Below are 12,522 nucleotides of genomic sequence, written 5' to 3' on the forward strand. Positions count from 1 at the left end.
ATAAGGGTTGTTCTTAGATTTGATTTTATTCTGGAAATTACAATATTTTTGAATAACAACCCATCAGGTCAAGTGATGCAACTGACAGAATATGGGTGATAATTTGGTTGTATCAGAGAAATTATGTGTGTATACTAATACACAGATATTTCCATTCATTTCACCGGGTATATATCCATACATTAAACAGGAAATTCATTCATTTGTTTCGAGTATCATAGAGTAGACATGGTCAACTCTAGATTTTATTCTCTCATTTTCCTTTTTCATTAAATATTTCAAATTAACACCACTTTGGTTCTATATTGTAGTAATAACTCAAGTATTTATGTACCTATGTATAAGTATATATGTATTTAAGAAGAAATATAATTACTGGTTACTCATTTATTTGTACATTGTGTTGTGTATTGTATAAATAAACATATTTTTCAATATGACTGTATCAATTTTATTCAATTAACATTCCATTCCATAATATTAAAATCAAATTGTAATTTTAAAAAGCGATTTTCATAAATAATAAAGAAAGTCGGTGCACTTACATATCATACAATACAATACAGTTAAAAAAGTCAGTATAAAAGGCCCATAGTTTATATTTTACAAATTTGATGATTGTTGAATTTATTAAATTATACTTACTCATACAGAGTAGCAGAAGTACATATAAATAATAGAAATATATGCATATTAAAATTTATGCTGGGCTCAAAATATATAAAGGGGGTTTTGTAGTATAAAATATTTTTTAATGTTATGTTTTATTGTTGCTCTTATTGGGCGTTGTTTATTCCCTTTATTCTTCTTCCGCTTCTCTTCTTTCACCACAATTTATTATTGTTTTTTTCCCCCTTTTTTTGAATTCATACAGTAGAGCAATGCTAGATGCTTTTTTTTAAAGTAAATTTTTGACAAATTTTATTTTCATTGTTGTTGTTATTTGTCATACTTAATATGTATAATGACAGATTTAATTTTACTTAGAAAAGGAAAAATTTTTTAAATTCATAGAATTGAGATTTTTATATCTACATCCCATATACAGGGTGAATCTGTAACGTGGTTCAACCTCTCGTGGGCAGAAAAATGGGATAATTTTATGAAAAAACTCGTTCCTGGATGGGGCTGCAAATGAATATTTGAAAATTTCCATTATTTGCTGATTTAAAAAACCGATTTAATATACAATGGAAAGCTGAAAAATAGTTCTTTATTTGAAAAAATTAGTGCATCATTTGAGGCATTACTTAAAAAGCTATAAAGAAAACAAGTCAAAAATTTTTAACAAAGTGGCCAATCACTAACAAATGGACCCTATTTGAATTTTTTTTTTCATAATTTGAAAGATTTTGACTTGATCTTCAAGTAACCTCTTTTTTTGCGCTATGCGCCCCGTTTTCGATAGAAGTCGCTTGTAAACTGCACGATTTTCGTCAAAAATACTTATCACAGGTTACACTTTATATTTGATTTAGTTTATTTGATTTAGTTCACTAGTTTATTTAGCTTATTTATCGTTTTTTTTACCTAGAGTAAAATAACGATTTTTCCTAAAGTAAAATAACGCTATCCTAATTTTTATACACTTTTTTGTGAAAAGCAAAAATTTTTAACTGTGATTTTTGGGGTTAATTATTCATTTGTACCCCCTCCAATTTTTTCGATAAAATTGCCCCATTTTTGTGCCCCCGAGAGGTTGTACCACGTTACAGGTTCACCCTGTACACATACATACATATAAGTTAATGAATGTATGTGTACATAAATCGAAAAAAAGGAAAATGAAGAAAAGAATAAAAAAAATGTGCAACTTGTTGCAAGACTGTTTTAATTAAACAGTTAAATTCCATCATAGGAAATTGTTTCCGTCGTGGTTTCTTTGTAATTTACTGTTACATACAATATGAACCACATGTAATTCAAGAAAATTACAAACTCCTAAATTCTAGAGGTTTCCCAGATTGTAAGAAAATAATTTTCAATTTTTTTAAATAGACATGTCGCCTTGTGCTAACCGCCAAATGTACTTTTATAACGTTGTATTTTGAATGAAAGTTTTTCAAAGGTGTGCTTAATCTCTGCTTAATCACTTCTTGTGTATAATATGGATCATAAAGAAAATGGTTTACTCAAAATTTAAATCTCAATGTTGGAGTTTTAAAATAAAGTGTAGTACATTAAAGAATTTTGTGCAAATATCTACTATATAATAAAAGAAAATAACGACTACACAAATTTAAAAATGTAATTTGATTTTTCGTTTTTTCATTTTTCTATTTTTTTTTGTTTATTACATTTTGATTAGTATTTATTTTTATTTCTGTTATCCGAAATTTTGCTATTTTTCATTGAAATTATTTTAGTGTCAATTTTACCGTTGCAGATCATAATAAATTTATTTCATGTATTAAAAATTACAAATGTGAAATTAAAAAAAAATAAATTTTTAATGTGATTTTAAAATTTATTTTTTTAAGTTTTAGTTTTGTGATCCATTAGTCAAAAAAAATTAATAATAAATTCATAATTTTTAAAAATTAAAATATATTTTTTTAGTATAATTCGTAAATATACGAAAATGGTGTGAAAATAACAAAAAGCATGTTAAAATGAAGTTAAGCAACAAGTTGTAATGTGATAAAAGGGATTCTGCTTGTCACGTCAATTGAGATTTGAAATTAAAATGAAAATTTAATTCATCAACTAGAATTTGATTTAGAAAAACCTAATCGTTGCACTTACATATTTTAGTTTTTGGCCAATTTGAGATATTGTGTTTCCCTTTTAGTTGTTCAGATTGTAAATTATATTGAAATTTTATTTTTTTTTTTTAACTTATTCATTATTACTCAATCGCTTCATTATTACTCTGATGGTGATCCTGACCAGCTTAAACGGTGACAAACAATCTTAAATTATAAATAAGATTAAATAAACATTTATGTGTGCTTTACAAAAATTTTTTAATTATCTCAAGAGTAGAATTTATTGTTTTTAAAATAATGTTCTATAAGTGCAAACGTTCTAATATGTTTCAACACTAATTGCTTAATACAATAAAAATTTTTTTTGAAGCAATAATAACAGCTGGAAATTGTTTTATGAATAGAAGAAAGTGGAACTAAATTATTGACAAAATCATATAATATTGAAAAAAAAAATTGAATTCAATCCCAGTGTTACAAAGAATGTACGTAGATATTTTTGATTTAATTGCTACTTAAGGTTTTTATGCATTGTTTTGTTTTCATATTCATATTAAAGTTATTTTTCATGGGTGTATGAGTTTGCATATATTATGTTACTGCTATGAGTTCTTGTATTTGTTAAAACCCTTCCATATTTTAAATTTAATAATATTAATTAAGTAAGTACAGTTAATTTGTTTACGAGAACTGAGAATGTTTGAATCTTTTGTTAAAATTTTTATAGTGTTAAAATGTTCCCGGTTTTCGTCCGAATCAATTTACGTATGTATAAGCATAACAACTATTAGATATACTCAGTCTAATAAATTCTAAATTTATGTTCAAAAAGAAACTCAATAGAAAAATTTAAAAATTAAGAAACAGAACAGGGGAGGTGATTTAAAATAGCGGACCACCAATAATAAAAAAGTAAAATTTAAGTTATTAAATAAATAATTTATGTAGGAAAATGATATGAATTTGATTATAAATTAGAAACTTAAGATTAGAACAAAATGATTACAGAATAAGTATGTTAACTATATTTTTTTCCAATTTCATTGAGATGTGGTAAAAATTAAGCTGCATCATACTTTATATAATTTTTAGGTGTATAGATTAATTCACCTATATTAAAACAAATAATATTATTTAACATAAAGAATTAACACAAGGGGGAGTATAAAAGCATGCACATATATATATATATATATATAAATATGTTTTTTTTTTTTTTTGCGAAATTAAATTCAATTAAAAAACTATAATATTCGCTAATTAATTTTTTATTATACTTACCCAAGCTTTTTTTATACAATATATACACTTAAAGGATGAGTCAAGGGTACATAAACGCAATGATATAGCGGTTCTAATCAACACTTTGAAGGTGTTGTTTGTTGTATTAACATGTATATGCTATCTATATATAAATCCTTTCACAGCGTAAAATTTTAAGTTAGTTTAGATATTATCTGTCAATTCGTCCGATCGCACAATACCTCTGAAACAAAAGAAGCAAACACCAATGGAAATTGTCTTTCTTGGCAAGGAAAAGGAATGCTATTGTTATTAGACTGATTCCAACAACGAGCTCGGCGAGTTGCTGCCGCAAAATATTAAAAAATTATTCTAAATATTTCTAAACGTAATAAAGATATGAAGGGTACAATTTAGTCAGTTAAGGTCAACTGAAATTATTTTACTTGTATATCGTCTGCAAAAAACCTTATATATGCACTCAAAACTAATATCATCTCTATATGTCACAAAAAAAAAGAGAAAAAATTATAAAAATAATTTTACAGTTCGTGGCATATAGCACGACATATTAGGTCTGTCTGGTATAAGAAAGTTTTTAAAAATTTTATAAAACTTTATAAAGCTTTTGCATGCAAAGTGTCTGGGATACTTTTTGAACAAAAATGAGAGAAAATTATGACATTTTCATTTTCTCAATGTTTAAAGTTTTTCCAAGTTTTCCGTCTGGCTTATTTTCTTTTTAATGAGAATTTTTTTCTTTTTGCAAGAAATTACGTCATTGTTTCTCTTTTTAAAATTTTTCCAAGTTTTATCCCAGACAGACCTATTGTTTATTAAAAGGTAACCTCGTTAAATTAAATGAATTTCCGCTGGAAATACATTTTTGTTTTTATATATTAAAAGAGAATTATACATACATTACGTGTATGTGATATTTTAAAAAATAAAACTAAATTTAAGTGTAATATACTCTGGTTTGTAGTCCCTGTATTTTACCCTATTTCAATAAATTAGGGTAAAATACTGGCACTACATAATTACATAATATAGTGCCTGAACATTATACATATATGTACATAGAAAATAACAAATTTCCAAGTATATATCAGTCTTAGAACTAATTTAGATATAAAGGCCATTGTAGTTAATTTTGTAATCTAGTGTTGAGAAACTAACTTACGACGTTCAATGAGAACGCGAACTACAATGTTATCAGTTGAAATCGGTGAAACAATTGATGAACAGTAATTTCACAATATGGGTAATTGCTTTGCTACCTCTAATATTTATTTTGTTACTTTGATAAAAGCAATTAAAGTGAAAAAAAAAAAATTTTAATAAAATTAATACATTTGATATAAATTAAAAAAGAGTTTGACAACCAAATTGCTCCAGTTCTAAGTGCTCCAGTTCCACTATGTTCTGCTTGTCAAATTTCCAACTTGAACGACTAATTTCAATTAATTCAACAAACCGAAAATTTGTTTTTGTAATATGTACTCGTTCTCGATATCGTTCTCATTGAGCGTCGAGGGTAATAAAACTTTTAGCAAAACATTTACTGGCTTGGATATTTTGGTGTCGATATTTCTTTTCACCATCATACTTGTATATACTTATATGTATATATTACTTATTTTTATGTATTTAACATTAAATTTAATAGCGCACTTAATTTAATAGTCATAATAGAATTTTTAATCTTCAATTTAGGGCCTGATCGTCTATCTCGTTATTTACTTGGCAAGTGAGGAGAAAGAGAGTAACTACCATTTATTTGTATAATGTAGATACCTCGTTTTTTTTCTAAAACATATCTAAAATTTATACATTTTGTTTTTTAAAGTGAAACGTTCAGTCGATAATTTGAGAAAAAATGCAAAAATATAATTGAAAAAATGGAAAATGAAATACCCATTAGAAAAACGGAGAATTCTGATAATTCTCCAAAATCCCGATTCGAAGATTATCGGAATTCTGATGATGATTAACAGCTTAATCGTGTATTTGGTTGCTGTAAAATATAATAAGGTGTATACTAAATTTAATCAAATACAAGTTCGTGTATAGAATATGATATCTTAGCTTTTGGCACACAACAATGTAGTCTATTTTAATTTTTTTTTATGGGATAGATCATATAATGTTTCAATACGATATAGCATTTTTTTTTTTAATAATTTAAATTAAAAAAGCTTTTGAACTAAATAAAAGTATATTAGAATGTTTTTACTTAAAATATAACAACACTCTTATTGTGTTAGATTAGTAATAACTGTGTTTTGAATAGCTATATAACATAGCAAAGGGATGAACTTCGATAGAAGAAAACTCTGAAATTATGGTTTTGCGAGCGAACTGAACGGACAGACATTTTTTTTTGAAAACAATAGTTTTTTTTTGTTTTGACACGATTAAAATATTTATCACAATTTTATTGACATATAATGATCACTATAATATTTACTTATAGCTATACTGACACATGAATGAAAAATGATAGCCATCAGTTTTGTAATCGTCTAACACAATAAGGGTGATTGTCTACATATGCATTTTGAACATATGGTTGACTTTACTAACCGGCGAAATTCTTTAAACCTATCTACCGCAATTCCGCAAAGAATAGTTGATTGGGATTTGTATTACGCACTTCATAATATATATTGCAACATATGTATATATGAGAGAGAATATACGTCTTTTTTTGTTTTTTATATGACCACCTTTACTTAATGAAGGAATTAAGTAAAATGAAGTTAAAGGGTCCAATTTTTCAATTTATATGTATACATTCAAATTTTAGGCTAACACAATTTTAGGCTTTTGAATAATTTTTCTTGTATGTATTTTATTGTATATAATCTCAGTGATTAATTTAATATAGAGTTAATCATTAGTCACTTGTTTTTTTAGAGCTATATACAGTTGGTAGCTTGCTTTATATTTATTGCTTGCTTTATATAATTAATGAGAGAGGCTTAAGCCCCGATTTTAAAGATGGAAATCTCGTCAAAATGAAAATTTTGGCACGAAATTCTTCTCTATAATAACTATGTGGTGGATATGATACGAGTATGTTTTCTTCACCGGAGTTGCCCTCTATGTATGACAAGACTCCGGTATACTATTTATAATATGAGATGGCGGCGATTTTTCAATTGTATTTTGTACAATTTTGGCGACGAATCTCACATATTATATCCATATATAAACCAACAAACTCGAAAAAATTAACAAGAATCTTATTTAAAATTAAAAAATCAAAAGAAAAAAAACATTTTTGCATATTTTATAATTTTTAATTTTATTTCTCTTTTAACATTATTTTTTTAGCCAAATTTTGTATTTTTCAAATTTTACCAAAAAAGTTAATATATAGTAGATACTATTTACTCTTTAAAAAATTATTAATTAAAATTAATTGATCTTACTTTAAATTATAATTAAAATAAAAATTAAGATCGAAAAAGAAATAAGACAAAAAAAATTTTTTCTATACGCTCAAAAAAATTAAGTAAAAAATAAAAGTTTTACATATCAAAAAAATTATCATAATTACAATTGAATTAAAAAAAACTAAAATAAAAAAATATTTAAAATTAATTATTTAAAAGAACAATTAATTAAATGTTAATAAAAATAAAACAGAAAGTGTAAAAATAAAAAATTCTTCTAAATGTTACTTGTTATTTTTTTGACAACATTGTTGACAATTAGAACTAGAAAAGGCAAATAGTTAAACTAAGAAAGGAAGAAAAAGTAGCAGCCCAAACCTAAAAAGAGAAAATTCATTATTAAAAGTGCGAAGTTGAAGAAGAAGCTGAAGAAATTGAAGATACCTTCAAATCAAATAAAAACAAAAAACACAAAACTCAAAAGAATTCAGAGTATTAAAAATAAAATTAATACAAGATAAACAGCAAACATAACTATTTTAATATAAAATAAAAAAAAATTTTAATTAAATAATTACAAAAAAAAAAAAAAAAAGGAAAAATTTTTTTACTCAAAATATTTAATTTATTCCCCTCTATAATAAGGACCATAATATTTTGTGTTTTTTTCTTGTTTTTATTTTATTATTTTAGTTAACAATAAAATTTAAATTAAAAAAAAAGGTAATTATTAAAATAAAATTTATAAATTTTTTATACATTTTCTTACATTTATACTTTTTTCACTCATATACAGAGTGATTCAGTAATCAGTGATATAATATATACCATCATTTAGGTCTTAAGGCATCAAAAAAGAGTAAAATTTTTGTTCAGAATTAGGTGTCAAATCTTAACGGTTTCCGAGGTACAGGGGTTTAAAAGAATTATCGTGAAATTTCTGCGAATGTTTTTTTTTGCCTTGCGAAAAAGGTAGAAGCTTCAAATATACAGTTTTTGAAAGGGCAAGTACAATGCTTGAAAGCAATAAACTACATGATTTTGTATTTTACGTACTTTCGGGATACCGAACATTTTTTTCCTCTTTTTTACTTTTTTCTTTTACTCCATCAATTTACCCGTTAAATTCGTACGAAATTTTTTGAAACTTCAAAATTTTTTTTTACACAATTTTGGCTACTTTCTCAACCTTCAGTTTGAATGGCTAAATGTTAAAAGATCTTGTAAGGTATACGAGATAGAGGAAAAAAAACATTTGCACTTCAAGATTCTGAATGCCTTAATTAGGTAAGCTTAAAAAATTATCTTTTTTTAAATATGGGTTTGATTTTAACTAATTTTAAGTGGTATAATTTAATTATTATTGATTTTTGATCAGATAAATAATTTTTGAGCAGTTTTAAGAAAAAAAACTGAATTTTAAGAATTTTATTTAAATTCAAAACATTTTAAACTTCCTATGGGGTTACTTCTTTTCAACTTTTTGCAAAAAATGCTCAATTTTTCAAGCTGTTCTGTGTTTCCAGAAGGAAAATAAACTGGACGGAATTCAAAGTACGAAGTTTTCGTTGTTTTTTTTTCAAGTCCTGCCCTTTCAAAAATTGTTTATTAGAAACTTCTTTCTTTTTCGCAAGAGAAGTTAAAAAAAAAAAACTTGGACAAGTAGAAATTTCGCAATAATTCTTTAAACCCCTATACCTCGGAAACCGTTAATATTTGACATCTAATTCTGAATAAAAATTTTACTCTTTTTTTAATATCCTAAATGATGATATATGTTATATGATTGAATCATCCTGTATATTTTATAGTTATATATATTTATAGCTTATATTAAAAATTAATATATTTTTTAAAGCAAAAAAGTATTTAACCCTTAACTACTTATACTAGTTATAGCTTAAAAATACAAATATCAAAATGTGCATAGTTATGTAGATGGATGCTTACTATGCACATAAGTATGATATTACTTATGTATATGGATGCGATGCGATGCGATCATGATTTCGAATTTTAAATTGAAAAAATCTTTCACTAACTATCTGAAAAAAAAAAGAAATTTTTCATTTCCCAAAAGTATTGCAATGAAAATTGCATATACTAATTATGAACATATTAATTAAATTAAGATAAGTTCTTGAATTCGTCTTGCTTTTCAGTTTATGTTTTTCCTTGATCAAATATTAATTTTTTCTAATTATGAAAATTCTTTTCAACACGTATTTTTGATCAACTAATCTTCTTGTTTCCCGCGGGGATTTTCGCTCTATCTTATTTGCTTTCTACTATTACATGCGACTCTGTTTGCCATCTCCTTAAATATTTGACCCAACCATTTATATTTTCTTCTTTTATCTATTTTGTTTCAATAGACTACAATAGAGTTTTAAACAGAACAACAGCTCAATTTAAAATATTTGTTAGTACTTATGAATGCTGGCAGTCATTCCGTTGTACGCAACTACCACGCAACGATTGCATATATTACATATTGACTGACAACTTATTATAGAAACTACTGTCAACTGTGTTAGCTCATATATAAAACAACTGGAAGACGCGAAAAACTACTGTAAACTAAAAGCTGTTGGCCATTTTTGGTGTAAAACGGTATATAATTTCAGTATCCACTCTTACATGAATTGAAATTTGATGTTTTCTTACTTTTAAATTGTTTAATACGTACGTTTTGCCCACATTTCAAAATATTGTTGTCGAACAAATTTTAATTTTCGATTTAATCGAAATTAAATTTTACATGAGCGTTTCTATGTTGATAAAATTATAATAAAAAAAATAAAGTTGGTAATAATCTCAATTTTAAAAATATATATATATATATATAAATCACATTATACTTGGTAAAATTAACTAAACTTTTTACTTTGTGTACAAAAACATTTTACGTACAACTTTTTTTACCATCAATAAGGAATTATTAAATAAATTTTTTACCTATGCTTATTATTTTTCATGTTATTTTTTATGCTTTTTTTATATAGTTTTGTTCAAAATCACTTCATGCAAACTTAATAGTTCTTTTCAAATATAAAGTTATTATAAATATCCAATTCACATTTAATGGAAAAATATTTAAAATTTAATCATTTTTCTACTCTTCTTCTTAAATGAAAAACGAATGGTGTTTTTGCAAGGTAGCACATTTCACACCATCTTAAAAAAAAAACAATCATTTTCAATACTTCAAATTTCTTCGCTATTAATATACCAGAAATATTTATTTTAAAATAAATGAAAATTGCATACTTTAAGGGTAATATTATTTTATTTAAGCATTAAATGCTTATAAATCAACGCAGAATTGTACGATATTAGCCATGAATGTTAGGCTAAGGGTGTTAATACTGCAAATGACTTTTTCAATTGGTTGCAAACTTCATGTATCAATGTTAATATACCTTTGTTGAACTGATTGAAAACGGACGGACAGATGAATTAACGCAAGTAAAGAATGAAATTCTTCCCGTATATTGAAAATTGAAAATGTACTATTATTTATTGAAAATGTACTAGCAAGTTATAGAAAAAAATCCACTATTTGTTGAATAAATAAGACACAATATATACGTGGGAACACGTGGGTGCAAAATAATAAGAAAAAAAAAATAATAAATTTTTAATACTTAATGTTTATTTTTTTTATTTATGCTTTCAATTTTTCTCTTATTGTATTTGGATTGCAATTAGTTGAAAAAATTTTCTTATTTTTTTTCTCTCATAATTTTGTGGTTCCTTCTTCCCATTTAAATATTGTACAAGGAGCAGGAAGAAAACCATGTTTTTGAATAAACAAAAGGAATTGATGCAAGAAAAATATTTTTTTTCAATATTTTTTTTTTGTGTGTTTGCGTTTTATTTGTGTTTACTTAGAAAAATCTGAGAAATTGCATTTCAATTTCTGATTTTTTTTTACTTTTCTTTTCTTTTCTTTGTGACATTGAAATAAAGCTACAAACTTATTATAAAAGAAAAAAATTTGCACAATGAAAAATATAAAAGAAAAAAACAAGTATACAGCATAATTGATTTGTATACATAAATATGTATATATATACTTCACAATTCTGTGATAATCAGACACAATAAAAAACTCCTGATTTCAAAAAAGGCAATTAAAGTTATTATAAATATCGAATTCACATTTAATGGAAAAATATTTAAAATTTAATCATTTTTCTATTTTTCTTCTTCTGTATGTACGCGAGAAAACAAAATTTAGATGGGAAACCAAAATATAATTATTCATATATGTATATATATATATATACATATACATGTATATAGCGTAAGTCGTATAAGGTTATAAATAATTCAATGCGGGAAGACAGATGCATATATATTTAGTTGCATATATATATTTAGTTTTAAATTATGATATTGATAGTTATTTTGAAAGTGCCGACACTGTCCTAAGCTAATCTATGTGTCGGAACTGATATACTAATATGCGTTACTTGTAGACGTTAAGATTGTCACTAAAATCGTGAATTTTTCACGATTTTAGTGACAAACGTTACCAAAAGAAGGTAAATAAGAAGTGCTTAATTCATCACCGCTATGAGTTATCAGTAAAGAGTTTGATTGTTCTCGTGAGGTGCCAAATAATCAAAAATGTATAAACGTATTCCTTAGGAAAACGGGATGGCTCTATAGTGACCAAAAAGTAAGAGATAATAAATTGAAATTAAAACAAGCAATATTTTTGTCAAATATAATTGGAATACTTATACAAATTTTTTGGTATCTATAATATGAAACACTCTGTATACACATGTTAAATATGTATAAAATACATATGTGGTTAAATGAAAACCTTAAAGTATAAAATTTTATTGAAGAAAAACTTATAAAAATAGAATTTTAATAAAAACCGTTTTTTTTTTCTATTCGCAATTTTATTCCTATACACAAAGTCGTTATAATTGTGTGTTATACGTACTTACCTGTGTCCTTAATATCGTGAATGCTTAACTATGATTTTTGTTTCGTCTTACCATCTACCGTCTTTAAAAGTTTCTCTTTAAAGTCTTTTAATTAATTGCTATAAATTCCATTGTGAGTATAGATAAATTTTTATATTTGAAATCTGGTTCTATGCAGTTCGACAGATTCCGCCTCACAGTTATAAATTATACGGATTTCAGGTT

The 12,522-nt window shown here is 25.2% G+C and overlaps 1 protein-coding gene across 3 annotated transcripts in view; it reads left to right on the forward strand.

Annotated features, from left to right (window-relative positions):
- The window catches only part of LOC129614698 (rap guanine nucleotide exchange factor), a 131,705-nt gene that overhangs the window by 14,285 nt on the left and 104,898 nt on the right, over positions 1 to 12,522 (forward strand). For 2 of the 3 annotated variants that reach the window (XM_055529533.1, XM_055529532.1), the window contains exon 2: positions 7,290 to 8,074. The exons of the other annotated variant lie outside the window; for it this stretch is intronic. The gene's annotated coding sequence lies outside the window, so the exon portion shown is untranslated. The remainder of the gene's footprint in view (positions 1 to 7,289; positions 8,075 to 12,522) is intronic. 3 annotated transcript variants of the gene reach the window in all.

Source organism: Condylostylus longicornis, unplaced genomic scaffold, assembly GCF_029603195.1.
Source record: "Condylostylus longicornis isolate FDR11 unplaced genomic scaffold, ASM2960319v2 ptg000116l, whole genome shotgun sequence".
In the NCBI taxonomy this organism is placed as follows: domain Eukaryota; kingdom Metazoa; phylum Arthropoda; class Insecta; order Diptera; family Dolichopodidae; genus Condylostylus; species Condylostylus longicornis.